Genomic DNA, 17439 nt, shown 5'->3' with positions numbered 1-17439 from the left:
CAATATTAAACCCGTTATTAATGCATGAAGCACAGGGGCTTCTTATCCATTTTGTTCTCAATCTATATATAAATATCTAACAAGGGATGACACGAAAATAGGATACCGGTTGTAAACAAAGCTCAAAATCACCTTAGTTCCAAGAAACAGATCGAGTATTCTCATACAAAGGGTGTTAAACATCTCGTAATACAAGTCCAACGTAATCCGATCCTTTCATATTTAATTTATTGAGTTTTATAAACAAAAATAATTCAAGCTGTCTGCGTTGTCGTCGATCACGCACAGGAAAAGATAACTCCTGCAATGAAACTAACTTCCAGCTCTCGGAAACTCTCGGGAGTGTTTATATTTAGACGAAAACCCTAGAATTTTTTTAACGCAAATAACGGTATTTAAAACGGGATTTGTTTTTCTTTGTAAGGTAATATTTTATTTCAGCCTGATTTTAAATGCAGTGTACAAGACTCCAGTCTTTAAAACTCATTAAATCCAACATAATTGGATTGGACTACGTTACTTTCATTGCAGGAGTTATCTTTTCCTGTGCGTGATCGACGACAACGCAGACAGGTTGAATTATTTTCGTTTATAAAACTCATTAAATTAAATATGAAAGGATCGGACTGTGTTAGACTTGTATTATGAGATGTTTAACACCCTTTGGATAGGAAAATTCGATCTGTTTCTTGGAACTAAGGTGAATTTGATATTTGTTTACAACCGGTATCCTATTTTCGTGTCATCCCTTGTTCCCCTGTGCATGAAGCAAACTGATTTTGTGAATGGGGACATCATAATTTATTGTACAGTAAAACATTTTGTTTAAATAAATGAATATGATATCAAATACCGGCTCTGTCAGATTTGGAGGACCGTCGTCTGTCATTTCGTCTTGGTTTACGTCGTTACGGTAACGTCAATATTGAACGCTCATACTCGGAATGTTTCGGGCGCACACAATTTACGCAATGCAAAGTTAGCAATAAATTCTCAGGATATTGAACGTTCACATTCTCTAGATTTTACGCAGATTTTATAATAGACTATTTATTAGCTATATAATAAAAGGTAATATTTACATCAATGGACAAGTACGGAGGAGAGAGCTATTTCGTCAGCATTAAAAAGGTTTAGATTTAATATCAAGTTAAAAAAAAAACCGAACAGCCGAGTGTAAATTATTTCTGCAATCATATGATTTTCCTTTTTCGTCGGAGTGGCTCGAGTAACTACATTTTCGCGCAGATTGTCAATGTTTAGGTTTTTCAGTATATCCACCTACGAGATCTCGCGATAACAAGTATGGCGGAGCAGACGAAGAATTTTGCATGCTGTACATGATGTTTAATGAAAAACACCTTTTAATAGACAAGCCCGAGCACAAAGTTGGTACTCCTTTTGGTGTAAACAACATTTGGGACAAATACACGGAGCTTATTATCGGTTATTCATAAAATTATTTTGCAACATTACGGAGCTCCTATGGAATTGTAGCCCTATCCCGAAAACGTCAGAATAAAAAAAAACTCGGATAGGGCTACATTATTGCAGCTAATTCCAATATAAATGTACTTGTACACATGCAAGCTGACCAGACCCTACCCCTGACCATGTGTACGGTCATGTGCTACCCTGATAGGTTCCAATCTACAAATAGATCTAAAAGTCGCGTTATCGAGCTTCAGTGCGATCGGAACATCGCTCGGTATTTCCCGTCAATTCGAGAAGAAAAAGCTTGACGGAAAAGGCCGGACCATATTCCGATTGGCTCCGTTGAATACGTACATGAGCAAGCTGAATTTTCTCCATAGCATCTGCTTTAATCTCGCTTATATATTTTCTGCGTGGACCTCAGAGTCTATGCAATCACAAAATAAAACGCAATCACTAAATTTTCCGTACTAATGGAGACTCCCATAACGTAATTGCTTATCTCCTAATATTGAAGAGCTCTTGTAGTCTGGTTTTCTTTAGTAGTGGGCCTACGAAATAAGGAAGTAGTTACTATGAGGTAAAAAGTCCTTATCATACAAATATAGACTCAATGTAGGTCAATGTGTATACTAATATTGACCTCTGGTACAAGGGCAATGTTGACCGGAGAGGATCAATCGCACATTCTCTGGCCTTTCCGGCAAGAGGGGAAAAACCCTAACCTCGAATATAATAGGTAAACCCCATATTTATATCAAATCAAAATACGACCATAAAAAATATTCACTGTCTCTTTTTCCAATAACTAATTCCTAGAAACCATTCATTCTATAGACAATTCCATCGCCAAACGCACGGCATCAGTTATAAATGTCACGGGTCCTCGGATATGACCTTAGAAATGGATGCCCCGTGTAATAGCTAAAGAACCCCCACTACTCAATGTCCGTAAGGGCTGAGCATAGGGCTAAATTTGAAGCCCTTCACCGATATTGGTGACGTCTCCATATGAGTGAAAAATTCTCGAGAGGGACGTTAACCAAGATACAATCAATCAACCTCCCATAGAAGTTTTAAAATAAGATAACAACGAGCGAAACTCGCGTCGCAAAGTGACGTGACGAGCTTGCTCCAATGATTACACATTTGAGTCACATGCTTTGCTCTTCATTAGCTGAAAAATGATGAGTATTACCCGTAGTGCTCTGGGAAAATGTCGCCGTCATTGCGGTATACTTCATTGATAACCCCGTAAATAAAATAAATACATTGTTTAGTAAGTACCACACACGTTTTAAAATTCCATACCTAAGTATATTTTGTTGTCGATAATTGCTTGATTTGAATGAGAGAGAAAAATCGCATCTAATATGACGTCACAACACATTGCATACATCGTCTACGTTATTTCCCATATTTAAAAGTGAATGGGCGAATTTAATGTCGTGTTGCAAGATGTTAGGGTCTGCTGCAACCATAGCAGTTTCGTAAGGGAATTACTAATCAGTGACTTACACTTTTGTTGGAAGCGTCTATTTGTACAAATTTCGTACTTCCGGTACACATAATACATTCAATGCTACTTTCTCGGGCTTGACAGAAAGACCCGAGAAGTTGCAACTGGCCATTTCTGTTGACTAGGCCTAAGGTAGCAGGGGACAGTTTCGCACTATAGGTCCGTTCAACTTTTTCAAAAAATGGAAATACCCCATATTTGAAGTGATATTACATGTGTAAAAATGTATACAATAATTTTAGATTGCATGTCAAATGTAGCTGAGTGCTTAATAAAAATGTTGATTACCGTCTTCCTTGGAAGACGGTATACAGAGTTGAAGTGTTTTACAGTCTTCGGACTTTGCACTTCCTCTCTTTTTTCATTGGTAGAAAGTGCATGAAGTGACAATTTTCAATTATTTCATTGGTTGAAATGTTCTTCAAGGCAAGGGAGATAATTTTCTGGTGTTCTAATTTTCGTACGACTTAACAATTTTTCAAGATTTTCAATCTTAAAAAATCGACAAAACGAACAAAAGAAAAATGCAATTCTTGAAATTGACACATTACTTTTTTTAAAAGCAACTAATACAAAGCATTTCTATGGTTACTTCATTTACAGCAATGTTTTCATTTTTGCATACAAACAGAAAAACTCGCCGTTTTGTTTTTTTGTTTTGATTGCTTGTGTTTTGGGATAATTTTAATTGACAATCAGTGATTCCAATGCAACCATTTTTGTTTGTATTATCAGTGGCATTTGAGAACTTTGCTAATCTTAAGAAGGAATAGGATAGTAACATTTATTACATATTATGTTGCTTAAAATTACCCCTGCTGTAAGTTTAGACTGTCTGTATCAGGTAAACTTAAAGTTTTTGTTTTTTTCAACACATCTGTTCTAAAACTATCCTATTCCTTCAGAATATTTTTTTCCCTTACAATTGCTCAAATTTGAATAACAATTATTAATCTTTTCCATCAAACTCTACGTATTTTACGATATAAATTTTGGCAAAACTATTACAATATTCTCAGGTCTTTATCCTGGTTAATTGCTAAAGCAGTTGTACTGTACAATATGCAAGAATAATTTTTATGCAAATTTGAGCAATTTAAATCTTTTTAGTTTGTTTTGTTTCATAACTTTGTTAAAAGTAAATATTTTGATATACACACTGAAAATCTCAGTTTCATTTGATATAGAGGTTTTAATCAGTGCTAATACAGGGAACAGTGATTTTGATTTCCAGTACATATACCCTTCATAAATACAAACTTTTATAATGGGAGTCAGGACACAGCTTTGTAAGCTTGATATCCGTGAGATTATTTATTTTAGCTCAATTTAATAATGAAGACAAGGGACATAATTCAACTTCGCTCTATAGAGTTGCTGCTAAAGACGACAAGCTTTTTTAAAAAGCTTTACTTGTATACAACATGTAGGTGTCACCATGATTCCTAGCATATAGATGGGTGCAAATACGAAACTAAGACACGTGGTCAGTTGCTGAAGAAATTCCGGTGAAAACATGCAGGGTTCAGCAAAAGGTCTGTAGCTGTGAGGGAAGGTGGATGGCCCCATATGAGAGGTAGATTTTTGAGAAGGGCAGATAGGGTTCTTGATTGTACACAGTGTCTAAATCCCCATGTTTGGTACTGTGATGGTGTGGGGGTGGTGCGGATTAGTCCAAATGAGAGAAAATCGAAGCAAAAAAGAGGAACCTGCTCAGAGCATGTTATGTGCACCAGCACCAGTATTTATAGATGACATGTAATTTAGGGTCATAATTTATTAACTACACTAATATGAAATACAAGTATTGACATAAAAGGGAAATATGATTTTTAATTAGTCTGTCATAATCTGACTTCGGTGTATACCCCCTATCCACATGTTTCAAAACCAAAGAAACTGCCCCCTGTCACCTAAAGCGAAAGTGAAATCGAGGTAGCTCGTGCGATTTCTTTGTTGTGTATCAGCGGCCAATATCAGAAAATGATGGTGTCCAAGGAACCAATCAGATTAACGAATTTTGCTAAGTTATCTTTTTTTTTAAGGGTGAAATTTAGACCCATTTGTTCATATTGATATATTTTCAGCAATGCAGGGGAAACGTTTTATAAAGTTTACGAATACGCTACACATTTTAGAAAATTTTATCATTTGTATTACGAAATAAGAAATGCGCCATTGCTCTGTCGACGACCGTAGCATTTGTTCAAGAATTCAAATTCCTCTACCCCGTAATCTTGAAAATAAGAATGAAACTATGTACGATGAAGGTATGAACTCTAAGAACATCTTTCAACGGAATATAATTGTACCCATGCTTCTGTGTCATTTCATGTTATATTTCGCCAATCTATCATTATAAAAAAAATAATGCACATTGTGCTTTAAGAACGCTTTACAGAATCGATTATCAATAAAAGCATTTAGTATATATACAATGACATGTAAGATTTTGATTGCAGAAGGATTTGAACGTATGATAAACAAGTACTTATAATAAAAGAATACTAAGATGCCTATCAAAAGATTGAAAACTTACCATGAGAATGGTATCAAAAATGAATGTTTGAATACGTTTAGAGAGCATTGAAGTCGGAGATCAGTGGGCAGGTTGTTCCATTATGATGCAGCTGCAAAATCAAGCCATCTTGTGTCATATGTCATAATGCTTACACAAGGTTTCACTAGAAGTAAAAACTCCCTTGAACCGAGATCTAGCCGGCCGGTATATATCAACGAGATCTCTGAGAGATGATGGAACTATTCTGATATCATTTAGAAATTTAAACGTTTAAAGGAAGATTTTTATAGTGTATTCAATTCATAATAGGAGCTAATGCAACGATGAAAAGTGAAAGTAACGAAGAGTGATCAGTCAGACAAACACGGACCCATGGAAACACCAAAGGTGGGATCAGGGGCCTAGGAGGAATAAGCATACCTTATTGACCGGTCATATCCGCTGTGAGCCCGATATCTTTATCAGGTAAATGGAGTAATCCATGGTCAAAATCAGTATGTAAAGAACGGCCTAATAACTGACCTAATAGCAGGTTTTATTTGCAAATTGTATCATAAAAAGGACCATAGAATTCACAAAACGCTGGCTTTGAATGAGACTGTTGAAACCCCTGTAGCATCAACTTATTTTTCAGTTATTTCTTTCCATACATTACACGGCGATTGATAATAAACTTTATAAAAGTTTCACATTTTACTGCGTAGATTTTGCAATTCTTTCTACAAATAAAGATTGTTTCAACATGATCTACAGGCCGCGACTTGAGTGTTCAGTATCTTCAGACCCTCGTGAGGATCATCTTTAGTGTTCGTTCGACTGATAACAAGTTCAATGTATTCTCTTAGACCTTTTAAAATGTATTGTTACAATGTATACTAGCGGAAAAAAGAAACGCAAATTTATTTTCGATAGTTATTATTTTACATGATTTATTGGTGATTTGTTCATTGTTTGGGTTTCTCTATTATTTCCTCATTACTGAATACGTTTTGATGATTTTTGTTGTCTTATCACTGACGGCGTTTGCTTGAATAGCTTTGAAACAAGGGTACAATACGCCGTTACCTAATCCAAATCAGTAGAGTGTGTGCCACCCCTGGCTTCAGTCGCTGTTCTTATTCACCTTAACATAAATCCCATCAAAGTGTTAATTGTCCTTTTGGGGGATACTATTCCACTCCTGAATAAGGGTCTGCGTGAGTTGAACGAGATTATATGACATCGACGCAATTCCTAACCCTCCTGTCCAGGTCCTCCAACAAATGCTCGATTGGGGACAAATCTGGACTGCATGGTGGCCAATCAAGAACTGGGACGTTCTATTGAGCCAGAAAGTCACGACAAACCCTAGCAACATGGGCCTTGCGTTATGGAGGTGCGAGAGACATATGCCTCTGCCTTGATGTCGCGACGTAACACGCGAACATCCGCTCCTCGGGAAGGTCACCCTATCTCGCTGTGGCTCTGAGGCGCCCAACTAAGCAGGATATAATTGTTGTCTCATGTACACCATATTGCTGGGCTACATGATGTTGCTAATGTCCCTGCATTATCAGAGCAGACTTCATTCAATCGCGGCATTTCGCTCTACAATCGCTTCGAAAATAAATGTTGTGTAGCTGATCTGTACTGTTCCAATGTTCGATGTTTAACGAATTACGTAAGGGTTAATGTACGAGTATCGCTCCATTGCTTAAAAGTAATGGACCGGGGCCCCGAAGGGGCCGAGGTCCATTGCTTTTAAGGAATGGAGTGATACGAGTACATTGACCCACTTAAAGTCAACCTTAATAAAAACTAAACTTTGTGCATTTTAATCATGTCTTACGTTTTTCATTCTTTTGTTGCATGCATTTATATCTACTTGTATAAAGGTTGGCCTACTTTCCGAACACTCCATTCCTGAAAAATAATGGAGTGTTCGAACAAAAGAATGACGTCATAGGTGGATTTTACCGACTCATATGGTGCAGGAGTCTCCCTGATGCACGCTTTCTTGAAAAATCTGATAAAAGCATGCAGCACGAGGGAGGGGCACGGTCGGCTGAATTTTTACTGAAATTTTCACAGTGCACAGAGGTACATGTAGCTCAGTGTCAAATGTAATTAGAGTTCGTCCACGTTTCTTACAGTCATACCACAAACACCGAACTTGCGGTTCTTTTCACGGTAGTACTATATATGAGGACACATGAAAAGGTGAAGATAACGAACAGTGATCAATCTCATAGCAGTGATCAATCTCATAACTCCTATAAAGGTGAAGATAGCGAACAGTGATCAATCTCATAACTCCTATAAAGGTGAAGATAACGAACAGTGATCAATCTCATAACTCTTATAAAGGTGAAGATAACGAACAGTGATCAATCTCATAACTCCTATAAAAGTGAAGATACCGAACAGTGATCGATCTCATAACTCCTATAAAGGATACAGATTAAGAGTAGGGCAAACAGGGACCCCTGGATATACCAGAGGTGGGATCAAATGCCTAGGAGGTGTAAGCATCGGTTTAATTTTTTTTATGTATAGAAATGTATAAGAAAGAACATAGGTAAAACATACATACATGTATGTAGTAAATCTTATGGCTATACAAAATTTTCATTACGGAGGACATATTTTCAAAATACGTATACAAAGTATGATCACATTTGGATCTCATTTGGACTTTAACAATATTAGCAATGCTGATGTCTAAATATTGCTTCCTAACATCACAGCTGTATCATGCTCTGATGTATAGCGTCTGTGAAATTACATCTATTACAGAGACTACAGATTCATTCACATGGTGTAACACCAGGCCATCTTCTATTGCGTTCTACAATTATAATATTGAAACGAAATTCGTCTGTGAAATAAGCTCTATTACAAATACTACAGATTCTTCACACAGTAGAATACTAGACCATCTCTTTACGGAGAAGATGATCTGTGCTACAAAATTTCATAAATTCAGATTCAATATTTTATATGTAGATGACCTTTGCATGACTTACTAACTCCAGTGGACCCTGTATTTTTAAACTAGACCTTTAGCCTCTATTTGATAGGAGCAATATCCATTTTGCATTATCAAATTTTTGCCGTTACCTAATATTTTATATTTTCTGCACATGGTACCCGTCTTTTTTTTTTTACATTTTTAAGACAATACATGGATTGTGTAAATGAATATTATTACACAATATTTACGATTCTATTTTGTGGGCATGACACAATTTGGTTCATGATCATTCTATTGTGTAGAGTATGCAATAAATATATATATGGTGGGGTAGAAGAATGTTTTCAAACTGATTTGTTTCAAATTTTATTTTTACAAAATATGCTATCTATGACACTTCATATCCCCGCACCTCGCACCCATCCAGTAAAATGTACAAGTCAAGCTGGCAATCAGTTATGAACTACATGCAAATTATCTAATCACACCATACTTGGTTATCTCTGCGTCTGTTTGTTTCGCTTTACTAAAGGATCGTGGATGTCGAACTATATCACCTGAATATTTGATTTCAGTAATAATGATAATTATATTAAAAAAGAATAAACTTTTTGTTATTGAACCTTTAGTACATGTATATGCTAAATTTTTCATTTTTTTTTTTTTACCAGAATATGCAAAACTCATACAGTGTTTTTGTAGATCATCAGCGGATTCAGCCGTGGTAAGCGTATGATCCGCGCAAAACATGACGTCAAATAGATTCATACGCGGCAATAATTCATTTTCATGACAAAATCTGTTTAAATATTATGTTGTAACATGATTCGGTACACATTAAGCTTTTTCTAAACTGCGAGGCATTTTACTGAAAGCCTTAAGATATTTTGTAGATAAATAATCAATAAGTTTGTGCCAATGAAATTGTTTATAAAATCTGTTGACTTAATGACAATGGAACAAACTGCAAATGCTTGGAAACATATTGTTGTTTTATGCATCCCAAAAACATTTTACAACTAAAATACTTATGAAATTCATTTCACTATTTCTTGCAATATAATGAATATAATATTGGTGACAATGCATCACCCTGATGAGACCAAACTTGAAAATCACAGTGACTGAGACGGTGAAAAAGTTGCAATTTAGACCAAAAAATAGTGATCCGCCATTCGATGTTACTTTACGGCAATTAAACTTATATTTGTCAGTATGAGCAAGCTTTGGGTTTAAAAATTCGCAAGGTTGCAGACCCTATTTTTTTCATGAAAAATTGGCATTCAGTAATGGACCAGATATTGCACATTAAAACTCTAGAATTTAAGGTATCTGATCCATGAAATAATTAACCTTTTAAAAAATACAATATCTGTAGCACAATATATTTTGTAAAAACAAAATGTCAAATGTTTTGTGTGACAGAGATTTTATATATAGTAGATGATGTCGGATTTATCTACCCTCTCCCTACTTTATATGGTGACCAATAGTTTGAAAAATCATACTATTATGAATATTTTCACCAGGGCTTTTCTTTGGAAATCATATTCTAATTGACAATGTGTCCGAAGTTTTTTTTTTCTTACGGGAACTAATGTTGATACTCATCATAGAATTTGTAAATGAAGGTTTTTCCTTCACGATCAGACACATAATTTTCTTGTTTATGACAAAACCTCCCGCTTTTCAGACTTGGTAGTCCAATTTGGATTCGATCTTTTTATTATAATGGCAACAAGAGTAGTATTCTCGCATAAAATAATGATCGAGGATACAGGCCTATTTGTCATGTTGCATAACCGTTATTTTTCGAATGGAATATGTTGATTTTTCGGTAAGAATTTGTTCATTTTTCGATTAAGATACCAACTTTTATTCGCGGCTACTTTATTTCGCGATTCACCTGAAGTAAACTGGTTTGCGGTGAGTAATTTTCTTGATTGAACCTTTTTTCGAGCCTATTACAGGCATTCAAGGACTGGTTAGCAACAAAAACATATTCGCGACGACGAGGTTCACGCGAATCTCGAGAAAAAAAGTTGGTTTACAGTATTTCAATGTAATTTGTTACAGTGCAGAAGTTCTTATTCTTTTATAAACATGATTTAATAGAATTAAAATCAGATTAATATTTTTCAAAAAAGAAGCTATAATTACCTGTTTAAATACTTTAAAATGACTGTTGTTATGTTTTATGTCACATTTCTGTTATCTAGTTATATCAAGGTAAGGTGCAGACATTTCCCAATAGATCGTCGTTTTATTTACTTGTTCCTTTGAACGATAAAGATGTGTGATATCTCTGTTGTTTAACCGATTAGTACTAAGGGTAATCAAGGTCAAACGGGATCGTGTAAAGGAAACCTGGCAAGGAGAGGCAAAGTAAACAATCGATAAGTTTTTCTTGATTGCTTTCTGAATGTAACTGAATATGTACATAATTACAAATATAATCCACAACTTTTAAGCTTGATATGGAGAAATTCTAATTAGATTTCGAAATAAATGATAAGATATTTGTTTGCACTGATTCAATGATTTCGTTAAATACCTAAATATCAGAAGTATATAGCTTTACAAGGGGGCGTGGGTTCAAAACTTAGTTTGCATAAAATCTGAAAAGTGTTATTTTCCTAATATTTAGTAGGGATTCATTTTCTATCATAAAGTCCTTCAAAGTTGTTCATTTATTAAATTTCAGAAGTTTTATTTATTCAATTTGTGAAATATTTGAAGTTCGAGGATATGATATTCGGAATAATAACACATATTTCAGCTTGTCTGTAAATATGTGTCTTTATCTAAGCATTATTTACGATAGTATTCGCATCAACGTATGATTTACTATATGTATATATATAATAATAGTAAGCCCATCTCTGTTATGTTGCAATCCGGAAACTTTGTTCCGGAATTATAACTCATCACGGGTGCACTCGGCAATTACGCAGCCCAGCTTCCTTCTTTTCCATTCAGCAGCCAACCAAGAAGGTCGGTCAAATTTTGGGGAAGAAAAACATTTTAAATATCTTTTACTAAATAAGGAATAAGTTGTTTCCAATTTCAAAATCATTAAGATTAATCATGTCAGATGATAATTTTACAATGTAATAACTACGATGGCTTTTAGAATTTGAGGATTTGAGCAGATTTTAATGTTAGCACACGTGGAAGGTTTATACTGGCGGCTTGTAACTGCGTCAATTATACTTGAATTCTCATATGTGTAATTAGAAATTACATAGATTCTTTTTATTTCAAATTGATGTAAGCATGCCGCCGGTACGACAAAAACGAGGTAGCAGAAAACCAACAAGGGGGGGGGGGGGTGCCCAATCCCAGGTACAAACGGAGCCGCCGGTCCCGCAGGGTGGAATAACCAGCGACGAAATACCGTCTAGTAATGCCGTCCAGCCCTTTCAGACAGGTACAAATACACTTCTGTCACAGGATTGGGGTTTTACCCCATACCAGTAAATTCAGTGCAATTTTCATTGGGGCATAACGTTAATGAAATGATCAGGCAGAAAATTGTAGAGGGAAAATATGTAGACCTGGCTCTCTTGTTAAAAAATTCAAATATTGAAGACTCGGCTAGCGAGAGAATTTTTCTGATTGGAAATGATGGTCAGATGCAGAGTAAGCTAAAGAATACTCTTAAAATTACATCTATTGAAAAATGGACGGACGCTTTTCTCATTTATTTGAGTGTGTTCACGTCTGTCCATACAAGTAAATACCAGGACATGCTCAAGTACATGCATGATGTACGTACGGGAACTGGCAGGTCCTCTGGGTGGAAAATATATGATGAGCAGTTTCGGCTCAAATTAGCAATGGATCCCACCAAATCGTGGTCAGCCATAGACACAGAATTGTGGGTTATGTATATGGTTGGGGGGCATAACATGGCACCTGCAGGAGTTCAGGGGGTACATAAATGTTACATGTTTAACTTTCAGGGGTTTTGTGGTAGGAAACATTGCAAGTATGCTCACCTTTGTATTAAATGTAGCCAAAAGCATGCAATGACAAATTGCCCCCTTGCTGTCAATGTTAACAAACAAGCTCCTTCTTTCAGTCCCAAACAACCTTTACGACATGGGCCCCAACAAGGGAGTCGACCAGCACACCACATCCCGCAAAAGTCCCCTCGATTTGCCGCACCCAAGCCTCTGGGAGCTCGGTTCAACTCCTATTAGGGTCTCTAATTTAGCACAGTATCTGCACCAATATCCAATCAGGCATGTGGCAAAGGAAATATTACATGGGTTTACTTATGGCTTTAAGTTGAATTATACAGGTCCTCGAATTTTCACGTTTTCCGACAATTTGAGGTCAGCTAGTCAATTTAAAAATCAGTTACAGGAAAAAATCCTTAAAGAAGTTAAAGAGCGAAGGATAATGGGCCCCTTTTTACAATCTCCTATGCCTAATATGCATATTTCACCTATAGGGCTTGTTCCAAAGTCAAGTGGTGGTTGGAGGATGATTACACATATGTCGTACCCTCCATCCCTTGGCATCAATTCATTTATTGACCCGGAATTGTGTACTGTGAGATACACAGCTTTTGATACAGTTGTTGACATGATCACTCGGATAGGTCCTGGTGCAGAGTTGGGTAAGGTGGATATTAAAAGTGCATTTAGGTTACTTCCAGTATACCCGGGTGATTTTGAGCTGTTAGGATTTAGATTTAGGCTTTGTGCGACAAATACCACAGGCCAGAAAACTGCAAATATGACTGTACCACGTATAAATGAAGAAATTTGGCCATGTTTGAAGAAAAAATCACAGTCGGTAGATTTCAAAATTCAGAAATCGCAAAACATTGCTTTTTCCTCTGTTGGTCTTACTTGGAAGTTTGAATTTATTACTTTCGCAAGTTCAGTGCTAAGGGCCGGTCCTGTGCAGTCATCTTTGATCATAAACTCCTCTAGAGATCCTAGAAAATTATCTTCTAGATCGTCTTCCTCCTTTCCTTTTTCCTTTTGTACATTAGATATCAAGTCATCCAGTGTGTCTTCCGCATCACTATCTGACATAATTTCTTCAGAGGCATTAAACTTCTCCAGATCATAAGCAGCCTGAAAACAAATTTACCCATGTTAAAATCTCAGAATTAAGCAATAATCAGTATATTACACGTAGCAGAAAGTATGATTATTCTGCCTTTATATTTACAACATTTTAAAATCAAATATAGCATGTTCTCATACGTTTCAGTAACTAGTCTAGATATAAGTTCAGTTTCTCAACTGATGCATATCAAACTATAATCTTATGCAACTATAAAATACATGCCTTGTTTCTTAGAAACAGGCTGTTCAGCGACTAATGGTCTTTTCATCATGAGTTGATTAATAATCTGTTGATTCTTACCCCCTTCCCCCGTTTTTTTCCCCATTGCACATGATCTTCGTCGTCTTCGTCTTCGTCAGCCATATTTGTGTTTCGCATTGGACTCTGGGATGGCGCAGCAATTTTTGTTTTCCGCATTGGACTCTGGGATGGCGCAACATCCATCAACCCTGGTGGCGGGAAAGATGGCGAAGCTCCGCCCACTTCACTAACATGTCAATAGTAAGACCGACGATTTCCTCACGTGCAGCCTCAGGAACATCAACAGACAACAACTGACATCTGTCATAATGGGATTGTAGTCCCGCAACCAAACTGTCGGAGACAGCATCGCTATTTGAACGATTTGGTTTTTTGGTCATGTTCGCCATTGTTCGTAAACAAAGCCCTCGATAAAGGTCAAAGAATTTGACCCAAAAACACAACTAAACGAGGGGAAAAACACGAAGTGTCACAGCAAACAGAATTTGCGTTCAGCTATCGATGAAAAACATCGTGAGCAGTTTGAAACGAACTCTGAAATCCAAAATGTAGTAAATTTCATTGTAGAAAATAAGCGTGTCTGGTTGGAATCGCGTTACACTAAGCAATGTTTGGTTGAATGGAATCACGTGACAGTCATCTCATATTATCCCTAAGTACTTTGATTTGATAGAATACAATTTTTTTCGAGCAAGAATTCGGAACAACACACAAATGATATGATCCGAAATCCAAAGGCCGAACCGAAGCCAGACAAGCCGTGCCCGAACCGCAGCCCCAAAAGACAGAAATACGTGAAGAGATTCAATACTGGTACGATTTAGAAACACAAGGTCGATACTCAAGGCTGAAACGAAGTAAACTAAGTTACACGTTAAACACGGTTTTGGAAGACAAATTTGCGTGAAAAAGTCTGGAATATTACAATAATGGTACAATTATAAAACTCAAGGTCGACACCTATGACGAAAACGAAAGAAGATAAGTTGTACGTTTGATTATGTTATAACAAGCATTAAATAAATTGAATTAAGGCGAGTCAACCAACAGATACGACTCGTACACGAAAACAATGACAAACAAATGAAGTGTTATCAATTTGAATAGGTGATACATGTATCACTAAATGACAACGATTAATACCAAAACGGTGCCTCGGCTGCTGTCTTGCCGTAAATACATGTGGATACTCACCATCATGATAACACAAGTACAAGGTTAGTTAACATGATGACCATGCAATGAACTGTATCTACATAACACAATTAGTATACAAAGAACAAAAATGTAGCAACACACGTTTAATAATTCGTTATAGCAATGTATCTGATCACCAGTATTTTCTCTGTTTCTTTTCAGATGTGGACGACCCACATTTATCTCCTCAAAAGAATCGATAGCTTTCGTTTTAACTATGTAAATGTCATCTACTTCCAATGTTTAGTTACCTGATAGGTATGGATGGATTTACTTTATTAGGTTGTTGTGAATATTGTAGGATCTCAGGGGCGGATCCAGGTATTGAAGTTAGAAGGTGCAACTTGATTCATGAGGGAGGGAGTCTGGGGGCCGCCTTAAGAAGGCTGCTGGATTTTATACGACTTGAAATATTTCTCCTATGTAGTCAAATGCTTTTACTATTTTTTGTCATTTTTAATAGGTGAAATTAATAAAATGACACAAATTTTAAGGTTTTCTTCCAATAAAAGTAACGACAAATCAAAAGATTTTGTCATTTATTTCTCTGAGAATGGAAAAAAAATATTTCTTCTTTTATCGTTTATTTTTTTAAAAACAAAAATACTATGATTTTTTTTAACAAAAGACCAAAAATTAAACATTTTAGGAGGGGGGGGGGGTCTCCTTACATTTGCCACTGGGATATGTTATTCTGCCCACACTTTGGTTAAACTGGAGAAAAGGATATATACTGCTTCAACGGTTCAGGTATAGCTAAGCGTTAAGGGCGTCCGTGTCGCATTTGGTTACGATCGTGGTGCTGTGCCACACCTGCCTAGGACGTGTATCATTGGTTGTGACTGTTCCTTCGTCAAGTGTCCGGCATTAGAGGTAAAATTCACGGGTCTTTTGGGTATGACATTCCAAAACATTGGCACGATAACGAATCAACGCTGGTACAGCCCTGAAGGTCATGTATAGGTCAAACTTTGAGACACTTCACCTAGAGTCGGTGACGTCTGTACTAGAGTAAACATTTCTCGAATGGAGCGTAAAAAAACCCCATATTATATGTGTTGTCTTTTACAGAACTTTGTCCACTTAGATGCGTTAGCAGTACACGTGTATGGAAGAATGTACATGTAATATACCGCTTTATGTCTCCAATCTGGTCTGCTCAAACTCCATTAATTACCGTCTTCCTTGGAAGACGGTATACAGAGTTGAAGTGTTTTACAGTCTTCGGACTTTGCACTTCCTCTCTTTTTTCATTGGTAGAAAGTGCATGAAGTGAAAATTTTCAATTATTTCATTGGTTGAAATGCTCTTCAAGGCAAGGGAGATAATTTTCTGGTGTTCTAATTTTCGTACGACTTAACAATTTTTCAAGATTTTCAATCTTTAAAAAATCGACAAAACGAACAAAAGAAAAATGCAATTCATGAAATTGACACATTACTTTTTTAAAAGCAACTAATACAAAGCATTTCTATGGTTACTTCATTTACAGCAATGTTTTCATTTTTGCATACAAACAGAAAAACTCGCCGTTTTTGTTGTTGTTTTGATTGCTTATGTTTTGGGAATTGTCTATTCGGTAGGGCTAATCCCTACAAAACATTTTTAATGATACCTTAAACTAAGAATTACATAAGAATAAATAAGGCTTGACTTCAAAATGAGGATCACTGTTTTTTAAAGCATGCAAAAGAATAATCCATCCACCTGTTATTACAATTTAGGTAAACGAGTCTGATTTATGCATTTTCAGGGACTTCCAGAAGTATAGTTAATTATGTGTGATTGTTTCTTATTTTTTCTTACATATCATAGAGTGACGTTTTTTCATGATATAAATCAGAGACACAATGGTATTTATGTCTGTGAAGTAACGTTGAATCACAAGAATTTTTATTCAATTTAACTTAGAATTTTGATGAATTCACTCTTGATTGCTGATATGTATTTTATGATATAATTTTTGGCAAAACCATTACAATATTCTCAGGTCTTTATCCTGGTTAATTTCTAAAGCACTTGTACTGTACAATATGCAAGAATAATTTTTATGCAAATTTGAGCAATTTAAATCTTTTTACTTTGTTTTGTTTCATAACTTTGTTAAAAAATGAATATTTTGATATACACACTGAAAATCTCAGTTTCATTTGATATAGAGGCTTTAATCAGTGCTAATACAGAGAACAGTGATTTTGATTTCCAGTACATATACCATTCATAAATACAAACTTTTACAATGGGAGTCAGGACACAGCTTTGTAGGCATGATGTCCGTGAGATTATCTATTTTAGCTCAATTCAACAATGAAGACAAGGGACATAATTCAACTTCGCTCTATAGAGTTGCTGCTAAAGACGTCAAGCTTTTTTAAAAAGCTTTACTTGTTGTTCTAAGCGTGTTAACAAGAATTAAAATCATACGAAACAGTGCGAGGAAGTGTGATAAATAAACCGAATAGAAGT

At 36.0% G+C, this 17439-nt stretch overlaps 1 long non-coding RNA gene across 1 annotated transcript; it reads left to right on the top strand.

Annotated features, from left to right (window-relative positions):
• Positions 1-11393: 11393 nt before the first annotated feature.
• Positions 11394-17111, top strand: LOC125670020 (uncharacterized). The gene is made up of 3 exons (XR_007368096.2): positions 11394-11857; positions 14884-14993; positions 15136-17111. It is a non-coding gene; the product is annotated as an uncharacterized LOC125670020 (long non-coding RNA).
• The last annotated feature ends 328 nt before the right edge of the window (positions 17112-17439 follow it).

The sequence above is a fragment of the Ostrea edulis genome, chromosome 4 (genome assembly GCF_947568905.1).
Source record: "Ostrea edulis chromosome 4, xbOstEdul1.1, whole genome shotgun sequence".
In the NCBI taxonomy this organism is placed as follows: Eukaryota; Metazoa; Mollusca; class Bivalvia; order Ostreida; family Ostreidae; genus Ostrea; species Ostrea edulis.
Note: the sequence above shows the minus strand (reverse complement) of the source record. Positions and strands in the feature narration are given on the sequence as shown.